Genomic DNA, 22,310 nt, shown 5'->3' with positions numbered 1-22,310 from the left:
TCAGATATGCATATTATTCTCAAATAATGTCATTATAGAAATTCTTCTTACTTAATTATTCAAGCATATTAACTAACCTTATATACATATGATCTTGATAAAATGTATATGCCAGTTCATTGTGTGAACTTCAATTCCATTTGTCACATAGCTTTTATAACTTAGCCTTCATACTTCACCCTGTACTTCCCCAAGGATGAATCAATCCATTTGTGGCAAAGCTGTTTGAGTATGATATTAATTAGTTCAAAATATCGTGAGAAAATAAAGTCATAAAATATTCTGTCAAAGAAGGCTAATGAAATACAAACTTAAATTTGGAAATAAAAAAATACTTTAAAATCTAACAAATTAAGTAACACCTCCCCACACACATTTTTTGTGTCAAACATTTTTCCTGATTTTTTTTGTAATGAGACAGATATTTCAAGATACCAAGAGAAAAAGTTGAAAAAATAATAAAATATTGCTGTTCCTGTAAAGAATGTTTTCTGATAGCTATAGTGCCTAGAAATACTTAGATTTTACACATCTATTTTCTTATCTATTTGAAGGTAATCATCTGTGGTTACTTAAATAACCGAAGCCTTCAGTACTGGTCCATTTCATTTGGTGTTTGGAGGTATTATGGCAGAGGCTGTGTGTACTCTTGCGGACCTCAATGAGGAAACCACTGTCATCCACATGCTTAAAGAGAGCACCAAGAATTAGCATAAGAATATGAGCATAACTAAGATGTTGACAAACAGTTCTGGTGTAAAGTTCAGGGCAAAACAGGATGTAATAATAGCAGGCAGCTGGATTCAGGAGATGGATTACAGAACGGCATGGAGCAGTGACTCCTTTATACTTCCCATTTCCTCCTAGCTGTTATCTTATGATTGTTTACTATCATATATAGGGACTGTTTAGGGTAGATACTTTGTCTTTACTTTACAGACCCACAAATGAAGAGGAGTACTGCAGTAATAGTTGCACTATAATGAACTACACACAGGAGACTCATCTGTTTGTGGACTTGATTTAAATGATGGGATTTGGGGACTTTGAGTTGACACTATAACAGGATCCGACTCTTAAGGACCTGGGGAGAGGAGTAACTGTATTTTGTGTGTAGGAGGGACATTCATCATTCAGGGTCAGAGGGTGAGTTGTCACAGACAGACACTAGGAAATGATTATCATGTTCACACTCTCTATAATCTCTGCTGAGGTCATGTTCACACTCTGTATAGTCTTTTTGCTTGTGTATGAATGGGGCATGTAACTTGCTTCTAACATATGGCAAAAATCATGGTATTTAACTCCTATGTTTAGGTTATATTATATTGTAAAGGAAATAGTAGGATAGATAGAGACACAGATGTGACTATGCTTTGCAGCATATACAGTATAGATTCTCTTTCCTTGCTTGCTTAGGGGAGGTCTGATTCCATGTTGTAATGGGACCATTAGAGAGATCCACATGGCATGGATCTGCAGATAGGCTCTAAGCAGCAAGGAACTGAATTTGGTCAGCCTGCCGAATGAGCTTGGAAGCAGATTCTTCTCCAGTTGAGCCTCCACATGGAAAAGTAGACAAGATTACACCTAGACTGCAGCCTTGTGAGTCCTCTATCTTGACCTAAGAAAACTAGGAGCTAATAAATGAGTGTGGTTTTAAGCTGTTAATTTGTGGTGATATGCTATATAGCAATAGAATATTAATACACTAGTTGTGCCAGTTGCCCAGAACTAAAGTATTCTCAGTATGGGACTTAGAGCTTTAACTCTGAGACATCTCTGAGCAAACTGGGACAAATTGGTTATTCAAAACCTCCCTCATTATTTTTTATTGGCTCTGATGTGTATTCTAAAGGATACCAGATATAATATTTAAGATTTCAACACAACTATTTTTTTATGGTATGTACTTTGCAATATTTCTGGAAAAGGAAGCCCTGGATTACATTAAAATAGTATAAACATACGACACCCCTAAGAATAATATTAAAGGAGACAATGATCTGTCAAAATGGCTAAACAGTTACCAGTTGAACAAATCATGGTCGGACAAAATTAGTTTAAAAACAGTTGTATTTCTACATACTACTGATAATCTGAAACTGAAATTTAAAAACAATACAATTTACAGTGGCATAAAAAATCATCAAGGATCTAGGGATACCTCTAATGAAATATGTGCAAGCCATCCACAATGAAACATACAAAATATTTTTGAGAGAAACTCAATAAGATCTAAGAAAATAGAGAGACATTCACTTTGTATAGATTGGAAGAGTTACTCTTTTGAGTGTGTCCATTCTACTAAAACTTACCTATAGATTTAATGCAATTGGAATCCAAATCCCAGATAATTTGTTGATGAAACTGACAACTATTTTAAAATCTGTGTGGAAGTGCAAAGTGATTCTATCAAATAATCATAACAATTTTAAAAAAGATTAACAGATTCAGGGCCTATACTCCCTGATTTCAAGGCTTAACATAAAACTATAGTAATCAGGACAGTGTAACACTTGTGTACAAAATAGATGGGAGCTAACAGATCAATAGAACAGAATAGAGAATCAAGACATGGACCATCTTATATTTATGTTCAATCAAGATCCTATCAAATTTCTGAGTTGACTCAATGAGGAAATAAAAGTTTTTAGAAATAAATTATGCTTAAAAGAATCAAAAAAATTTTTATTTGGGAAACCAAACCTCAACTTCTACCACATTCCCTACATAAAACGTAATTTCACATGGATCACAGACATAAATGCCAAGACTAGAACCATAAATCTTCTAGAAGAAAATGTATAAATATCTTAACAGAAATATAGGCAAATGTATTTTAGATGGGAATCAAAAACCATTGAACATGAAAGAAGAAAATAATAAACTAGATTTAATCAAAACTTCATGGGGCGCCTGGATGTCTCAGTCAGTTGAGTGTCCGACTTCAGCTCAGGTCATGATCTCACAGTCTGTGGGTTTGAGCCCCACATTGGGCTCTGTACTGACAGCTCAGAGCCTGGAGCCTGCTTCACATTCTGTGTCTCCCTCTCTCTCTGCCCCTCCCTCGCTCGCTCTCTGTCTCTGTCTCTCAAAATAAAATAAAAACATAAAAAACTTTTAAAAAAACTTCAAATGTCTGCTCTTCAAAAGACACTATTAGTAAATGAATATATAACCCACAAGAGTGGGAAAATGATTTTTCAAGGAATTGTTTTGGGTAATAAAAATGTTCTATATTTTGGGTATGACTTACACTGCTATATGTAATTGTCAAAAGAAAAAACAAGTAGACAATGGAGTATGAAGGTACAAAACTCAACAGTAAGAAGAAAGAAATATTTAACTAAATGAAATATAAATTTAAAAAGTTAATGTTTCTATTTGAGAGAGAGAGAGATAGAGGGGCAGAGAGAGAGAAAGACACAGAATCCAAACCAGACTCCAGATTCTGAACCATCAACATAGAACCTGACACTGGGCTCGAACTCCCTGTGAGATCATGACCTGAGCTGAAGTCACACGCTTAACTGACTGAGCCACCCAGGTGCCCCAAAATGTAAAACTTTTAATAGCCAAGGATATCCAACTAAAAGGCAGCTTAAAACAAGGATCTGTAAAAGTCATTTTAGATGCTGATTACTGTAGGAAAATGGACATGTAATATATGGGCATATAATAATATGCAAATTAAAATGGTGATCAAATATAAGAATGTTGTTCAAACTTGGTAATGATTTAAGAAAACAAGAAATCTCATTCACATCCATCAACCTGGCAGAAAAAACTTAAAGACCTGCCACACAGCTTGGGGTTGGAACTTTAAAACAGGTAACAAAAGGTACTCTTTAATGTTTTTAGCAGAATTTTGAAATATTGTCACATTGGAGAACATTCTGAAGAAGGCTATAAATACTGACAGTACAGATATTCTTTAACTGAGATTGTCTTAACCTTAATGCAATTGACATTCTGGACAGATCATTGTAGTGAGGTCTGTCCTATGCATTGTAGCATATTTAGAGCATCTCTAGCTTCCACCAAATCCTCTCCAGTATGACAGCCTAAAGTGTCTCTGGACATTGCTCAGTATCCTCTGGGGAACAGTGTCACCACTCATTAGAAACACAGTTTTAAATTAATCTCTCGAAATATTTTGTTGCATTGGTATATTTGTAGTTTTGATAAAAAATATGAAAGACAGTCAAAAGTATAAATGATACAGCCATGCCATGAAATAGTATGCAGACATCAAAATACTGAATCAGCATTACAATGCACTGATGGATTAGAAGGATAGCCATAAGGTATTATTGAGCAGAAAGAAAAGAGAAAATCAAGCTGGGAAAAAAAAGATCCTCCTAAATATAAAGAGCCCTTATGATTTTCATAGGACTCTAGCCATGCATTTGAATTAAAAGTGTATGTATGTACACATAACAAAGATAAATAAGATGGTTGAACATTAAAATAAAACTAAACTATAACCTGATTGTGACTGGCTAATATATTAATCTGCAGCATACTTATAAAACTAATATAAGCAGATGTTCTAGTGAGAAGAGGAGATACAGCAAAGCGAAGAGGCAATATTAACCTCTAGGTTTATCTGGTAGGTACAGAATGACTCTGTTTTAAAAATATATTCTAAATGATTTAATTTTGAAGCTCTTTCCTCAATTATCATACATCTTTCTGCATTTATGATTTCCTTTTGGGAAGTATAAATGATCCTGTGGTCACTTAACGGCTGCACTCTCTGAGCCCCTGCCAAGTGTTGACAGGTGTCTGAAATAAGAGCCAGGCTATGTTGGCACATGCCTCAGATTCATTCCCTGGTCCAATCAGACAGCACGCAGACTAGCAGACACACAAAGGCAGTCAGAGACCCATGCCAATGAGCATCCTTTCAGACTCTGCCAAATTCTTACACCAGGCAGCATGTTGACTAATGAACACCATGCCTTATTAGTGGCAGTAGCTGCCACAAGACGATACATCTTGGTACTGTCCCCAGATCCCTTCGCTCACCTATTGAACCAGAGCCTGAATCAGGAACTGTGGGATACACAGTCCTGTCCTGCACTGGAGATCTGCTGTAGAACTATTCTCAAAACATTCTAAAAGAGTAAAATAAATTAACCTATAGGGTATAGATTAAGATCTCAGTACCCTGAGTTCAAATCCCAGATCTAACACTTACCTAGAGGTGTGGTCATGGGAAAATTACTTAGTCTCTGTAAGCCTCTTTTTCTTATTTGTAAAATGAGGGTAATATTACTGACTTTGTTGGGTTGTTGTAAAGAGTTAATAGTCTCTAAAATTTTTTTAAATGTTTGTTTTTGAGAGAGAAATGGACTGTGAATGGGGGAGGGGCAGAGAGAGGGAAACACAGAATCCAAAACGGGCTCCAGGCTCTGAGTTGTCAGTGCAGAGCACAACATGGGGCCTAAACTCAGGAACTGTGAGATCATGACCTGAGCTTATGTCAGACGCTTAACCATGTGAGCCACCAAGAAGCCCCAAGAGTTAATTGTCTTAAATCACTTAGAATAACATCTAGCATATTATAACCATTATATAGATGTTTGCTATTATTATTCCACCTTTGAAAATGTTGAGACTATAAGGTATGTGAGTAGTCTTAAAATATATTACTCTGTTCTTATGCTGATGAAACTAAACTAAAAGACACCCCTATTTTGGACTAGATCGAGGGTTAACAAAGAGAAGTAGTCTTTTAGACATGATGAAATAGAAAATGAAATAGCACAGATTACATAAGCATCATGAACAGAGAAAATTATGTATCTTGGTACTTAACTAAAGTATCTACTGTGACATATACGCCTTGGACTATGAATTTCAGTGTACAGGGGCAATTACCTGGGAATCGTTGAACAATAACCGTTGATGAACCCCACCCTGGGAGATTTTGATTTGGTAAATGTGGTGTGGGCTCTGGGAATAGAAATTGTTAAGAAGCTTATATATGATTCTCAGGGTCAATCTGGTCTGGATACCAATGATATGGAACAAATTTCTTGAAGGCAGTTATTGATTCTGCCTTGATCCAGGTCTACATTCTAGGAAGTTGTGGAGGGTCTTTGTCAACTGTAGGGTGTATGGCCTGGTTGATTATTATCTCGCTTGTATTTCTGTCAAATACTCTAGAGTATTCTGTCTTTAATTACTTGGATTGAATATCTTAAAACTGTTCCATTCCTCTGCTGGCCATCAAGCTGTACAGCTTGTCAAATGGAAGAGCTGATAATTTGAGCTAATGAGAAAACCAGTGTATGTATTTTGAGACAGATTATTTTAGAGAATTTGTTGTATAAACTGATTTATTGCAACCAACTCACATTTCATGTTTTTGACATTTAATCAGGTATATTAAGTTCCTTACTTTATACACTTACAAAATTTCATTTTTAGCAAAATAATTTCAGTTGAAATGCATTTATAATAAAAAACATGCTTATACCAGTGCATTGAATGGAGTGATGATACTGCAGAGCCAAGCTGACAGTGATCTCCATTAGCTGGACTTGCAGTTTTATTTTATAGAAGAGAAGACTAGGGCCCTCAAATGTTAATTGACCTTTACAAGGTCCCAGATCTCATTAGTGTTTATCCAAGTTTTAGAAAACTGTCTGACTGAAAAGCCAATATCCTTCTCTAAGCTCCCTGGCCTTCAAATAACTTTGAGTTTGTAATTTTTTTGGTTGCATTTTTGTTAATAATTGGAGAGAAAAATTTGGAAGTTCCACAAATGAAAGTTTTCTATGATTAAATTTGTCATTAAAAACCTAATGGAGTATTTAAATAACTCTTTGAACATCATTAATGTGCTAATCCCAAATACTTTTTTTGTGTGTGAATGAGGAACCTATTTAATATGACCTTTTAAATATAAGCAGATGAAATTGAATCTACCTTCCTCTCTATGGATGTTGTAGTAAGAAGATTGTTGGCTGGTGCTTAAGTGGTCTAAGAATCTTTTGTAATATTTTTTTTCTCCTTTGCCCAGATTGAGTTAATTCCCTTCATTAGAGCATGCCAGTCACACATAGAGAGCTGAGCTATGCCAGCTCCCTAAATCCTCCCTAACTCAACTTAGAACAGGCAGAACAGACGCAGAGACTTCTGCCAGGTAAAGAATGCCCTCTGGAACGGCACCTGTAAAGAACAGGTTAATAGAATCTTTTCCAGTACAGGATTTTTAAAAGAATAATAAATATGGACTGAATTCTACTTGACCTTTTATTTAATGAGAAGAAAGTCTTTGAAAAACACAGACACACAAAACCGAACACAGTAAATATCACAGAAAGGGCACGGAGCATATGCAGGTTTCGCATGGCTTTTATCCCATTGGATAAGATATTCTTTTTCCTTACCTTTTTGTGTTTGTAACATAGTCCCTAATATTTATAGCTCAATATCAATTTTTAAGTAATAGAATCTATTTTAGAGCGGTTTAAGTTCATAGGAAAAGAGAGCAGAAAGTAGAGTTCCCATAAACATCCCACTGCCCCCACCTGACCCTAAGTTTCACCTGTTAGTAACATCTTGCATCAGGGGGGTACATTTTGTACATGTGACAAACCAATATTAGCACATAATTTTTAACTGAAGTCAGCTGTTTATATTAGGATACACTCTTTGTAATATATGGTTCCATGGATTTTGCAAAATGTATAGTTACCGAACCAGCCATTCTTGTATCATTCAAAATAGTTTACTTCTCTAAAAATCCCATGTTCTACATACTCATTCCCCTCACCCAACCCTTTAACAGTTGATTTTTTTAAGTTATTATTTGAAAGACAGAGACAGTGCGAGTGGGGGAGGGACAGAGGGAGAGGGAGAGGGAGAGAATCTCAAGCAGAGCTTGGTGTGGGGCTCGAACTCATGAAATTGTGAGATTATGACCTGAGCCGAAACCAAGAGTCAGACACTTAACCGACTGAGCCATCCAGGTGCCCCAGATTTTTTTTACATTCTCTACAGTTTTTCCTCCTCAGTACTGCCATAGAGCTGGAACCACACAATATGTATCATTTTCAGATTGTTTTTTTCACTTTAGTAATATGCATTTAAGGTGTTTCATGTGTTTTTCTGGCTTGATGTCTCATTTTTTATCACTGAATAATATTTTATTAAAATTTTTTTTATTTAAAAATTTTTAATGTTTATTTTGAGAGAGAGAAAGAGAGAGAGACAGAGCATGAGCAGGGGAGGGGTAGAGAGAGAAAGGGAGACACAGGATCCGAAGCAGGCTCCAGGCTCTAAGCTGTCAGCTCAGAGCCTGATGTGGGGCTTGAAACCATGAACTGTGAGATCATGATCTGAGCCAAAGTCAGAGGCTTAACCAACTGAGCTACCCAGGCTCCTCCGAATATTTTATTCTATGGATGTATGAACCACTGTTTGTTTATCCATTCTCATTTTGAGGGACATCTTGGTTGCTTCCAGTTATTTGACAATTTTGAATAAAGCTGCTATAAACATTCATGTGCAGGCTTTTACATGAACATAAGTTTTCAGTACATTTGAATCAATATCTAGGAGCACAATTGCTATATATCATATGGTTAGAATATGTTTAGCCTATTTATGTTTAACTACTGACTATCTTCCAAAATGGCGTCACCATTTTGCCCTCTTGCCACCAATGAATGATAATACTTGTTCCATGTCTTCGCCAGCATTCAGTGTTGTCAGTATTTTGGGTTTTAGCAATTCTCATACCTGTATAGTGGTATATCATTGTTATTTTAATTTGCAGTACTCTAATGACATGATGTTGAACATCCTTTTCTATACCTATTTGCCATCTGTATTTCTCTCTCTGTCTCTGTCTCTCTCTCTTTCTGCGTATGAGGTGTTTGTTCAAGTCTTTTGTCTACTTTTTAATTGCTTTTTTCCTATTGTTGAGTTTTGAAACTTTTTGTGTATTTTGGATATAGTGGTTTTATTAGATATGTAGTTTGCAAACATTTTCTCCCTGCATATGGATTGTCTTTTCACTCTCTTAAGAAAATCTTTGGCAAAGAGGTGCCTGAGATAAACAGCTGACTCGATTTTGGCTCAGGTCACGATCTCTTGGCTTGTGAGATTGAGTCCTGTGTCAGGACTGTGCACTAACAGCATGGAACCTGCTTGGGATTCTCTCTCTCCTTCTCCCTGCTCTCACTCTCTCTCTTTAAAAATAAATCAATAAGCTTAAGAAAAAGAAAATCTTTTGCAGAGGAGAAGTGTTTAATTTTAATGATGTCCAACTTATCAAGTTTTTCTTTTATGAATCAGGATTTTAGTGTTGTGTCTAAAAACATGTTGCCAATCCTGAGGTCACATAGATTTTCTTCTCTCTTGTTTTCTAGAAGACTTACAGTTTTATATTTTACTTCAGATGTATGATATATTTTGGTTAATTTTTGTGAAAATGTGAAGTCAATATCTAAGATACTTTCTTTTCTTTTCTTTTTTTTCTGTGCATGTGGCTGTCAGTTTGTTCCAGCACCACTTTTTGAAAAGACTCTCCTTTCTCAATTGGACTGCTTCTACTCCTTTGCAAAAGATCAGTTGACTATATTGTGGTTCTATTCCTACATTATCTATTCTCATGGATCTACATGTCTACTCTTTCACCATACAACACTATAATAAATCTTGAAGTAGGTAGTGAATCCTCTGATTTTGCTCTTTTTCAATATAGTCTGGGTCTTCTGCCTTTCTTTATAAACTTTAGAGTTTGTCAATTTTCATAAAATAACTTGCTGATATTCTTATGGGGAGTGCATTGAATCTATAGATCAAATTGGGAAGAATTGACGTTTTAATGACACTGAGATTTCCTCTCCATGAACATAGATATTTCTCCATTTATTCAGAGCTTTTATTTCTTTTATCAGAGTTTTGTAGTCTCCCCTATATATATTTTGTTAGATCTCACCTAAGCATTTTATTTTTGTATGCAGTTGTAAATAATGCTGTATTTTAAATTTCGAATCCCATTTGTTGATTTCTGGAATATGGGAAAGTAATTGACTTCTCTGTACTAACCATATATTGTATATTTCACCTTTGCTGTGTATATTGCTTATTAGATACAGGAATTATTTTGTTGATATGGAGAGAAGATTTTCTATATATATGTCATTTCTATATATGTGTCATCTGCAAAAAGAGACAGTTTTATTTATTCTTTTCCAATATTTATAGCTTTTACTTTGTTTTTTGTCTTACTGTATTAAGTTGAACTTCCAGTATGAAGTTGCATAAAATTGGTGAAAAGCAGCACCATTTTCTTGTTCTTGATCTTTGAGGGAAAGTATCTAGTTTTTCACAATTATTTGTATGATAATAGCTGTAGGGTTTTTTTGGTAAGTGTTCTTTATCAAGTTCAGTTTGTTCTCTTTTCCTAGTTTGCTGAGAGCTTTTATCATAAATGGGTATTATGGTTTTTTTTTCAAATGCTTTTTCTGCCTCTGCTTGATACAATCATATGATTTTTCTTCTTTAGCTTATTGATTAGATGGATCCCATTTATTGCTTTATGAATGTTGATCCAGCCTTGCTTAACCAGATAAATTCTACTTGGTCATGGTATGTAATTATTTGTATACACTGTTCTATTTTCTTTGCTAATATTGAGTATTTTTGCATATTAATAAGAGATATCCATTTGTGGTTTCCCTTTCTTGTAATGTCTTTGTCTGGACTTGGTTTTAGAATAATGTTTCACAGTTTAAGTTAGAAAATATGGTTCCTGGGGCGCCTGGGTGGCTTAGTGGGTGAAGCTTCCGACTTTCGCTTAGGTCATGATCTCGCGGTTCGTGGGTTTGAGCCCCGCGTCGGGGTCTGTGCTGACTGCCAGCTCAGAGCCTGGAGCCTATTTCAGAGTCTGTATCTCCCTCTCTCTCTGACCCTCCCCTGCTCACGCTGTCTCTCTCTCTCCAAGAAAGAAAGAAAGGAAGAAAGAAAGAAAGAAAGAAAGAAAGAAAGAAAGAAAGAAAGAAAGAAAGAAAGAAAGAAAGAAAATATGGTTCCTGCTTCTATATTCTGGAACAGATTTTAGTGAAGAGACATCATTTATTCTTTAAGTGACTGATAGAATTCACCAATGAAAACATCTGGGTTCTGTGCTTTTTGTTTTAGATTGTTATAATCAATAATTCAATTTCTTTAAAGGCTATTCAGATTTTCTGTTTCTCTGCTTTAGTGAGTTTTGGCAGATTGTGTCTTTCAATAAATGGATCCATTCACCTAAATTACCAAATTTGTGACTATACAGTTGTTCATAATATTCCTTAATTATGTAAATGTCCATGATTTTAGTAGTGGTGATCCCTCTTTTTTGATATTAGTAGTTTGAGTCTTCTCTCTATTTTTCTTGGTTAGCCTCGGTAGGCATTTAGCAATCTTATTAATCCTTTCAATGGACTAGATTTTTATATCTATGATTTTCTCTATTGTTTTCCTAATTTTAATTGTATTGAGTTCTGTTCTTATTTTTATTATTTTCCTAGAGTCTTATTTTTCTAGAATCTGAGGGTAGAAACATAGACTATTATTTTAGATCTTCTCTTCTTATATGTGTTTTTGATGCTATTTCATACTACTATTTTTGATGTATCCAACATATACTGATAGGTTGTGTTTTTATTTTCATTAAATTAAAAATAGTTTTAGATTTTTCTTGAAACTTCTCATTGATCTGTATATTACTGAGGGGTCTCAAAATCTGAAAATATTTTGGGATTTTTTCAGCTTTCCATGTAATTGATTTCTAGTTCAATTTCACTGTGTTCAGAGAGCATACTTTGTATAATGTTTGTTCTTTTAAATTTGCTAAAGTGAGCTTTATGGCCCAGAATGTCATCTATCTTGGTGAATGTTCTATGTGAGCTAGAGAAGAATGTGTATTCTACTGCTGTTAGATGAAGTATTCTATAAATGTCAATTAAATCTAGTTGATTGATGGTCCTGTTCAGTAAAACTACATCTTTACTGATTTTCTGCCTGCTGTATCTATCCACCACTAAGAGGGGAATGCTGAACTCTCCAAGTATAGTGGTGAATTCATCTATTTTTCTTCGCAGTTCTATCGCTTCACATATTTTGACACTCTGTTATTAGGCATATAGATATTAAAGATTATTATGTTTTCTTGAATAACTGACCCTTTTATCTTATGTAATGCTGCTCCTTATAATGTTCATTGCTCTGAAGTATATGCTGTCTGAAATTAAGATAGCTATTTCAGTTTTCTTTTGAGTAGTATCAGCCTGGTATACCTTTCTCCATTCCTTTCTTTCTACTTTATTTATGTGTTTATATTTAAAGTGGGTTTCTTGTAGAAAATCTGTAGATGAGCCATATATATATATATATATATATAATATTTATATAATTATATATATCTCAGAGTAGAATCTCTGTCTTTCATTTGTTTTATTTAGACCATTCACATTTAGAATGATTAATATTTGCATTTTCTACTACTGTATCTACTATATGAACTGTTTTATTTTCTTCTGCTATTCTTCTTTGTTTCTTTTTTGTTTTCTACGTTTTCTACTTCTTTTGTTTTATTTGAGAAATTTACATGATTCAATTCTCCCTCTACCCTTAGCTTATCAATTCTACTTCTTTTTTTAAAAAAAAAAAAGAGTGGTTGCCTTAGAGTTTGAAATACCTAATTATGAGTAATACAAATACCTTTCCAAATAACAACACAGCTTCACAGATACTGCATGTACCTTATAACAGAGACTTCCCAATTCCTCACTCCATTTACTTATGACATCATTATTTATTTTATTTATCCACAAACTATTAACTGCTAAATACAGTACTGGTTTTATTTTGAACCAGTTGTTAAATCAATTAAAAATAAGAGGAAATTAAGTTTTTTATATTTTACATTCACTATTCCTTCTCCAAAATTCTTCCTTCTTTTAGATAGATCCAAGTCTCTGAACAATATCATTTAACTTCTCCTTGAATCACCTTCAACACTTCTTACAAGACAAACTTACTGATTATGATAAATTTTCTTTATTTTTGTTTGTCTGAGATTATCTTTATTCATCCCTCATGTTTGAAGAATAATTTCACTGGAAACAGAATTTTAGTTTGATCGGTATTTTTTTTAATGTTTATTTATATTTGAGAGACACAGAAAGAGAGAGAGAGTGAGACAGGGAGGGGCAGAGAGAGATGGAGACAGAATCTGAAGCATGCTCCAGGCTCTTAGCTGTCAGCATAGAGTCAGATACAGGGTTCAAACTCATGAGCCACCTTGAGATCAGGACCTGAGCCAAACTTGTAACCTTAAGGCACATGTACCCCAATGTTCATAGCAGCACTTTCAACAATAGCTAAATCATGGAAAGAGCCTAAATGTCCATCAACTGATGAATGAATTGAGAAGATGTGGTTTATATATACAATGGAATACTACATGACAATGACAAAGAATGAAATCTGGCCATTTGTAGCAATGTGGATGGAACTCGAGGGTGTTATGCTAAGCAAAATAAGTCAGGCAGAGAAGGGCAGATACCATTTGTTTTCACTCATAAGTGGAACAGGAGAAACTTAACAGAAGACCATGGGGGAGAGGAAGGGGAAAAATAGGGAGAGGAAGGGAGGCAAACCATGAGAGACTCTTGAATACTGAGAGCAAACTGAGGGCTGATGGGGGCTGGGAAGAGGGGAAGGGTGGTGATGGGCATGGAGGAGGGCACTTGTTGGGATGAGCACTGGGTGTTATATGGAAACCAACTTGAAAATAAACTATAAAATAAAAAAAAATTACAAACCACTAAAAACAACAACCACCACCACAACAATAATAACTTGGACACTTAAGCAACTGAGCCACCCAGGTGGCCCTGTTTTGTTTTTCTTTCAATACTTTAAATATTTTACTCTGCTCTCTTCTTGCTTATAGAAGAGTTCCTGAAGGAGTTTGATATAACTTTTACCTTGTTTCATTATAGGAATTTTTTTAATCTTTCTTTTAGCTTCTTTCAAGATTTTTCTCTTTGTCTTTGGTTTCCTGAAGTTTAAATACAATGTGCCTAGATACAGAACCTTTGGTATTTATCCTGCATAATGTTCTTTGTGCTTTCTGGATCTGTGGTTTGGTGACTGTTGTTAGTTTTGAAAAAGTCTAAGCCATTATTACTTTAACTACTTTTCCTTTTCCTTTCTCCAATTCTTTTCCTTCTGGTATGCTACACCTTTTGTAATTATCCTCAAGTTCTTGAATATTCTGTTTCATAGTTTTTTTTTTTGTCTTTACATTTTGGTTTTGGAATTTAGTATTGTCATTTCTTCTTTTTTTTTTCTTAATGTTTATTTAATTTTGAGAGAGCTCAGGGGAGGGGAAGGGAGAGGAGAACAGAGGATCCAAAGTGGGCTCTGGACTGATAACAACAAGCCTGATGTGGGGCTCAAACTCACAAACCATGATATCACGACCTGAGCAGAAGTCAGATGCTCAACCAATTGAGCCACCCCACTACTGTCATATCTTCAAACTACTGATTATTTCCTCAGCTGAGTCTGGTCTATTGATGAGCCCATCAAAGGCATTCTTCATTTCTATTACAATGTTTTTCAATTCTAGCATTTCCTTTTTTTTCTGTTGAGTTTCTACCTTTTTGCTTATATTACCCATCTCTTCTTGCATGTTGTCTACTTTTCCTACTAAAGACTTTGGCATTCTATATTTAGCACACTAATTTTCCCATTAGAGTCCTTAGATAGTTATTTTAAATTCCCAGTTTAATTATTTCAAAGTCTCTACTATCTCTGAATCTGGTTCTGATACTTGATCTGTTTCTTCAGACTATATATTTTTGCCTCTTTTCTACATATTTTCAGTTTTGTGTTGCTAAAAACAGTCCATGATGTATTAGGGAAAAGGAACTGAGGTTTTATGGTTGTCTGGCTACAAGTTAGAAGCTGCTGTGTCAAAGCCTAAAATTTCCTCTGGTGCTCTGATTTTTGTCTCCTCTGTTTTCTTTGGGTATCCCTAGAGACTCTTTAAAAAACATCTAAGTCTTGTAGTACTTTTAGCTAAAATCCTATTTTATTATGTAGGAGTATTATTGATGTGCTGGTAGAGTTTGAGGTTTCAGAAGTCTTATGATTAGCTCTTAGTCTTTTAGTGAGCCAGAGTTGGGTGTTTCACTTCCCCCAGACGAGTTAAGTTTTGATTAAATCCCAATAGGTTTTGTTTTGATACAACCGTTTAATAATTTCCCTTGAGGTTAGGCCTTGTTCAAGGGAACAGAGAACTCTGAAGGTATTTCAAAAGAATTACTTCTTTTTCCCTTTTTGCTTGAAACAAGTGGGAATTTTTCTCTTATCTTTATAGTAAGACTCTAGTAGAGAATTCCTGGAGTCAAAACTCAGGAAAACATGAACATCCCCTAAGACTGAGTTTATAACATTTTAACTGTTAAACTAAATTCCTAATAGTTTTAACTGAATGTTGGTTTAACTGAAGTTTGTGTGTGTGTGTGTGTGTGTGTGTGTGTGTGTTAGGAGGGGAAAAAACCTGGTAGCATTAGCAAACAAATTAATCTATTTATTTAACTATTTTCATGAATTTATTATCAATTTTTATATCAGAATTTACATAAAGCTACAAGATTTAATTCTTTCATAGATGAGCACACACATCTCTATTACTATTCACAGAATAGGCTCATTTTTAAACACCTGAGCATACACATACCCACTGCATATAATGGCCCCAAACAGAATATTGGAATTTCCTTGTAGGTGAGAGAATATTGTGAAACCTAACTTGGCATCTAAAACTCAAATGTTTGCAACTATAAAAAATATGAAGAATTTAAAAACTGTTACCTACACCCAATACAATATACCTTATTCTAGAAGACCTTAACGACATGTTTCTGTCCCTTTTAAAACATATTATAAATTAGTTGAAATATTATTGAGTAAATAAATACTTAGAAACACATGTAATTCTCATAACCATAATTAAGAAAATATCAATGACAGTATTTAAAATGAATATTTAGCAAACATAAACCAGACAGAGGAAGATTAATACTGCCTGTTATCACTTATATGTGAATTCTAAAAAAGAAAGAAGTCAAACCCACAGAAACAGAGAATAGAAAAGTGGTTGCTGTAAGCTGTAGGCTGAGGGAAATTTGGAGAGATTGGTGAAAGGGTAGAAACTTTCAGCTGTAAGATGAATAAGGTCTGAAGAGCTAATGTAAAGCCTGGTGGCTGTAGTTTATAATACTATATTATGTAATTGAATTTGCTAAGAAAGTAGGACTTGAATGCTCTTACAAAGAAAAAAAACCAAGATAAATATGTGAAATGATGGATGTGTTAATTAACCAGATTTGGAGAATTATTTCAAAGTGTTTACATTAAACCAAGTCACCACAATGTACAATTTAAACATCTTTCCGTTTTATTTTATTTACCAATTGTACTTCATTAAACCTGGAGAAAGTAAGAAGAAAAGAGGAAAATATCATGTAAAACCTGTTTGAGAAAAAAAGTGGGATCCATACCTCAGAAAAGTTAAATTAAAATTGATTTAACGTTAACTTGGTTTTCATATGATAATTGATTGTCTGTATGTATACCAACTGATCCTTAGGAAAACAAACTGAACCATTTTTATTTACATTAAAAATAGCCTCCAGAGTTAACAGAGTAATTAAACCTACTACCCACTTCCTCATAAAGAAGGCTGGGGAATGATGATCTATGTGTCTGAGATGGTTTGAATGTTCCAGAGGGTTGGTATGTCTGCCATAATGCCTGTGCAGGCTTGTCTGTTTCCGGAGTCTTCTTTCTTACTAAATTTCTTAGGGGTAGCAGTGGTAGCTTCCTATTTCTTCTGTACCTCCTTCTAGTTTTAGGTACAAATTTGTTCCACTGGTGGATGAGCTTACCTGAGGACAGCGATGGTTATGACAGAGGTGATGATGAAGGATGGTGCCTCTCACTGGCTCCAAGGGAATCTGGATATCGCAGCTTTTGGAGAGTCCCACTGCTTATGTACTTCAGCCCGTTTCTAAGAATTATGGCATCTAATGCCTCCCTAAGACCCTGCTGTGCTGGAATCTGTTATCCTGGATTCCTGCTCTAATATTCCTTTTCTAGTATATCCTTTTTTTATTCTGTAAGGAGGAGAAAATCCACTTGAATGATCTGCCCATGTTAGATCATGGCTTGGGCAGCAGGAGATCTGGATGGCAATTTACTGCTAGTCCATCACTGGCTCTCTCCAGATGGAGTTCAGGTTCCTGGGTAACCACTTAATGGCTGTGTAACATTTCGCAAGTCCCTCACCTTCTCATAGACCTAATACCTTACAAATAAAATCGAGAGGAAATTAAGATAAATATTGGAAAATAAAGAATAATATCTACATCACAGAGTATTTTGAAATTAGAAACGAATAATGCTATTAGTTCAAAGTATCATATAGAATGAACACTGAATAGAAGGTATATTTTACACATTACCTTTTCTTTCTAAAGTATAATGTAAAAATGTTGAGACAGGTTTCCCCAGGTTAGATTAGTGTGTTTTTATGTAGATTCTGACTACTTGTTCAGATACTGTTTGGATGATCGTGCCAACACAGTCTTACCCCATTGAACTAGATTATAAAACAGAATCTTGTAAACACTAGAACGTGAGAATCATGAAGGGAGAAATGGAGTTTTATTAACCCCATACTGCCCCCCATATTCTGATTAGCCTGGAAAGTTCTCTATAAATATTATTTTTATAAATAGAATTCTGAAAACTGTACTTTTGGAATAATAAAAAAATGAGTCTTTCAACAATGGGAAGCATGCCTAGGGAGGTAGCTAGATAGATTAGTATTTAAGCGTTGTTATATAAAATGATTGTTTTTCATTCTCTTATAATGCAATCTTCCCCCTTCAGTGGCAATATAACATATAAATATCGTGGTTACAAATAGGAATCTAAGAATTTGCACCAGCCATACTGTGCCGTGCAAATTATCCATTATAAATTCAACCCTGACCGTGACAAGGACTCTTGCAGCATGCCTTGTGAGCCCTGTCCCTAAGGACAGAGAGAAGCAAATAAAAGAAAACATTCTCAGCAAGATCAGGCTCTGGGATAAACTTTTCTCACTACCCCAGAAAAATTATGAATCTAAGGCCAAAACAGAGGTAATACATGGAGTTTCTGATTCCCAAACCTGTTTTTAATGCAGCTCTAAAGAAGAATTCTGCTCATTTTCTTGATTTACCAAGTCAGTAACCCAGAGTTTAATTTTTCCTCAAAATTTTATATCACGTCTCTAGTTTTTATTCTCTTGCACACCCTCCATGTCTTCTTTCAGTCTGTATCCTCATACTTCACACAGTTTCTGGCATACATTAGGTGCCTAATAAAAGCTTGCTATACTTGCTTCACAGAGATTTTTTAAAATCTATCTTCCACTGCCAGTTGACTTAGACTGACTAAATTAGTAATTTTATCTTTACTTAATATGCTTCTAAAATGTGCTTCAATTTCTACCACCTCTTCAGAACTCAGAGCCTCAGTGTAAATTCACAGTGCAGACAGTAAAAAGCACAGCTGGTAAACCACAGGGCAAATTTGCAAACCCTTGCGTTGCTTGATTTAGTTCAGTTAATTACTGTTTATTTTGAATAATTATGCTATAGTCTGTAGTTTAAAAAACATTTTTGTCTGAGCAAATTGATAGAAATATTTATCAATGTCTTTAGTTAATGCTTTAATTTCCCCCAGATAATCACCGCGGAATGCAAAATTTAGCTTACTAGTCTCCATAATAAGAGTTGATATATGCTTAGCCGTCTCTTTTAAATATTTTTTGCTTTATCTTGGTTTTGATGAAGCAATGAATGTTAGTGGTAAACCTGGGAATTCTGACTACCATCTGTCTGATCCACCTGCTAAGCCCTTACGTCAACTGATGCTCAGGTGTCATTGAACAAAGGCACTGCTTCTGGCTTCATAGTGAATCTGTGAAGTTCTGGTTATAATAGGTTTACATCACTCCCTTTAGCACCATTTCTTTTGTCCAAAACATAGAGATTTAAAGAATAAAACCAGGGGAAAATATTACATTCATTAAAATTTTCCACTGTTCACTGTTCGCAAAATTTTATTTTACATGGTAATTGATTCTGCAAGTTGTATTTCTTCTCCAGTGTTAGAGAACAATAAAATTAAATAAAGAATGGCTGCTTTCTTGTTATTGATTGTTGTAGGAATAGGCAAGCACCTCATCTTTCAGGCTTTCACTCTTTTTTTAACTTTATTTATTTATTTTGGGAGAGAGAGAGAGGAAGCAAGTGCATGTGTACACACAGAAGGGGCAGAGAGAGAGACAGAGAACCCCAATCAGGCTCCATGCTGAGTCTGACACAGGACTCTTATCTCTGACTGTGAGATCATGACCTGGGCTGAAATCAAGAGTTGGACGCTAACCAGTTAAGCCACCAGGGGCCTCATCTTTTTTTTTTTTTAAATTAATTTATTATTTTTGAGAAGAAAAGAGAGAGAGGGAGAATGGGGAGGGGTGGAGAGAGAATGAGAGAGAGGGTATCCCACTAATTTCCACACTGATAGTGCAGAGCCCAAGGCAGGGCTTGAAATCATGAACCTTGAAATTATGACCTGAGCCAAAATCAATAGTCAGAGGCTTACAGACTGAGCCACACAGACGCCTCACAGCCTTCTACTCTTAATCACGTACTTCACCTCTTCCCAATCTATTGTCTCCTCCCTAATATGGCTTAAGGTGTAGTGAGTATTGGCTAGGATGCCATAGTCTAGAGAGACTTGACTTTGAAGCTGGAACTGATGGTTTTGCAATGGTCATTTCCTATAAGTGAGGTGTCTGGCCTGAATCACTCAAGGATATGAAATCCTGCATAATAATATCACCAAATTTGAGTCACTTGAGTAGTATTTAATTTGTCCTTAACCAATATCCTCAGTGATAGTAAAAATAAGAATATTTCTATAAACACAAAGAAATCACTGAAAGATGTGCTTCCTTCCTTCTCTTTGCATACCACTCCTCATAAATCATTGTTGCTTTGTTCAGTTGGTCTCCAAATCCTTCCATTAGTCCTCTAAGTTTGATAGTCAATTCTCAGGATATGTATTTTTGATAACCTATGGTATTACCTCAATATTTCAAGGGATATTTTCCTGAAGAAAATAATTTATGGTTTTAGTGTTTTGGTTTGTTTAGAGTTAGCTCTGCTGAGTTTATGAATGAGTCAGACTCTGGGAAGAAAAATAAACCACCCAGTTACATAAGCCCACCTATAAATGTAATCTAAGTCCAAACTTGGTATCTGCAAAATTTATTCTCCAAGGCTACACATCTCACATATGGTGCAGCAAGGCACTCAGGCAACACAGTCCATTGGGAATTAATTTAGAAGGATGTGCCATTAGCAAAATGGAGTACTGAATATTTTCATATTCTTTCTTGTTTTAATTAGACTGAATTCAAAATTATGTCAATAGTTTTTCTCTTTTCTTCTTTGGATTTATTTGGGGAAAAAAGGTGAACTTACAACATCTTGTAAAATCAGAATTTTTGCAAAACCAAAACTCAATTTTATTTTCATTGAAGTTTCTGATGAAGTGTGCTAGTAAGTGGGTGGAATTTCAGAATTAACGTCATACTTGTGAAGTTGTGAACTTACATTTCCTTTTTCATTTATGTATTTTTTATTTAAATTTCATCAATGGATACATTTTTTAGATTTTTTTTAACATTTATTTTTGAGAGACAGAGAGAGAAACAGAGTGCAAGCAGAGGAAGAGCAGAGAGAGAGGGAGAGAGACACAGAATCTGAAGCAGGCTCCAGGTTCTGAGCCATCAGCACAGAACCCCATGCAGGGTTCAAACTTGCAAACCATGAGATTTTGACTTGAGCTGAAGTTGGATGCTCAGTTGACTGAGCCACCCAGGCAAAACCACCAATGGATACATTTTTAATGACAAAATGGCATGGGGAAATGAAAGTGACAATATGAACATTGTGCATAGCATTTCATCAGTTATAGTGGTCAAATCAGAAGCCATGTGATGATACCAATGAAGTTATAGTAAATGCATTGCATATTAAAATCTGGAAAAGCTGTTGTTGCAGTTTTGAAAAAGAATATACGATTTATCCTACTTAGAGACAGTAATTATGCACTTGTTATTAATACTGTCTGTGGAGTGGCTGCCTGGATATTGTGTGTGTGTGTGGGGGGTATCTATCCCTCCTCAAGAAATACATTGGATTATAGAAAATACTTGTACCTCTCAAGGGCCTTATGTATCCCACCTACAACAGTCTACCTAAAGAGAAGCAATCAGAGAGGGGCTTGGATGCTTAGAATGTTAGGTGAAGGTTTAGAATCACTGATGAATTAAAACTGAGTTGTGTTCAGAGGAAACCGAATTGCCATTTAGAAACGTCAGAACCTGTAGCCAAACTTAACTATGATGTACCTCCAGGAAACAACTATGGTATGGTTGGCAAAGCTAAAATGAAAAAAAGGAACTTTACAAGACAAAGTAAAATGTTTTATTCATTTAAGGTAAAAAAAAATCAAAGAAAAAACCACACAGCTTTGAACAGGAAAAAAAACTGATAACTAAAAAGGCAAATGCATTTAAAATTTTGAGTTCTTTCTCTTTTATAACAAACTTTAACTGTCTCCATATAACCAGAATACACAAATGTGAATTGGGATGGAATTATTGAAACTGAAAAGAATAGTATGCTTGTCCACAAAGGCAAGTTTAAAACATTAAAAAAATAATGAACTCTACAAAAAAGTTAAAAGAGTATGTTATATTTACATACTCATCAATTAATTTATTTATACTAAATATAATGAATATTCATTATTATTTTGCACTGATTAGAGGTGAACCACTGCAGTTTTATTTGAACAGAATGGAAGAAAAAAGTTGTGTATCTTGTATTTAGAAATTCTGATCTAGATTTCCAATTCAATATATTTATGACCCTAAATAATTTATTTGGGTTACATGTAATACAAATATATTTAAAAAGCCCACATGTTACTTTCTCATCTAAATCATTTGAGTGGTTTATACTCATAAATTTGGGTGAATAAGTCCTAAATTTAAAATGTGCACATATACCACAAAATTCCTCATGAGTCCCAGATAGATAGTTGTGGATTTTCTGCTGCCCCTCATATTTATTATGTGTAGAAAACACAAGATT

The 22,310-nt window shown here is 34.9% G+C and overlaps 1 protein-coding gene across 2 annotated transcripts in view; it reads left to right on the top strand.

Annotated features, from left to right (window-relative positions):
• The window catches only part of KLHL1 (kelch like family member 1), a 368,129-nt gene that overhangs the window by 25,591 nt on the left and 320,228 nt on the right, over positions 1 to 22,310 (top strand). The window lies entirely within an intron of this gene.

This window comes from Hyaena hyaena, unplaced genomic scaffold, assembly GCF_003009895.1.
Source record: "Hyaena hyaena isolate Hyena2069 unplaced genomic scaffold, ASM300989v1 scaffold_239, whole genome shotgun sequence".
NCBI classification, from domain to species: Eukaryota; Metazoa; Chordata; class Mammalia; order Carnivora; family Hyaenidae; genus Hyaena; species Hyaena hyaena.
This window is presented reverse-complemented; position numbering and strand designations above follow the sequence as displayed.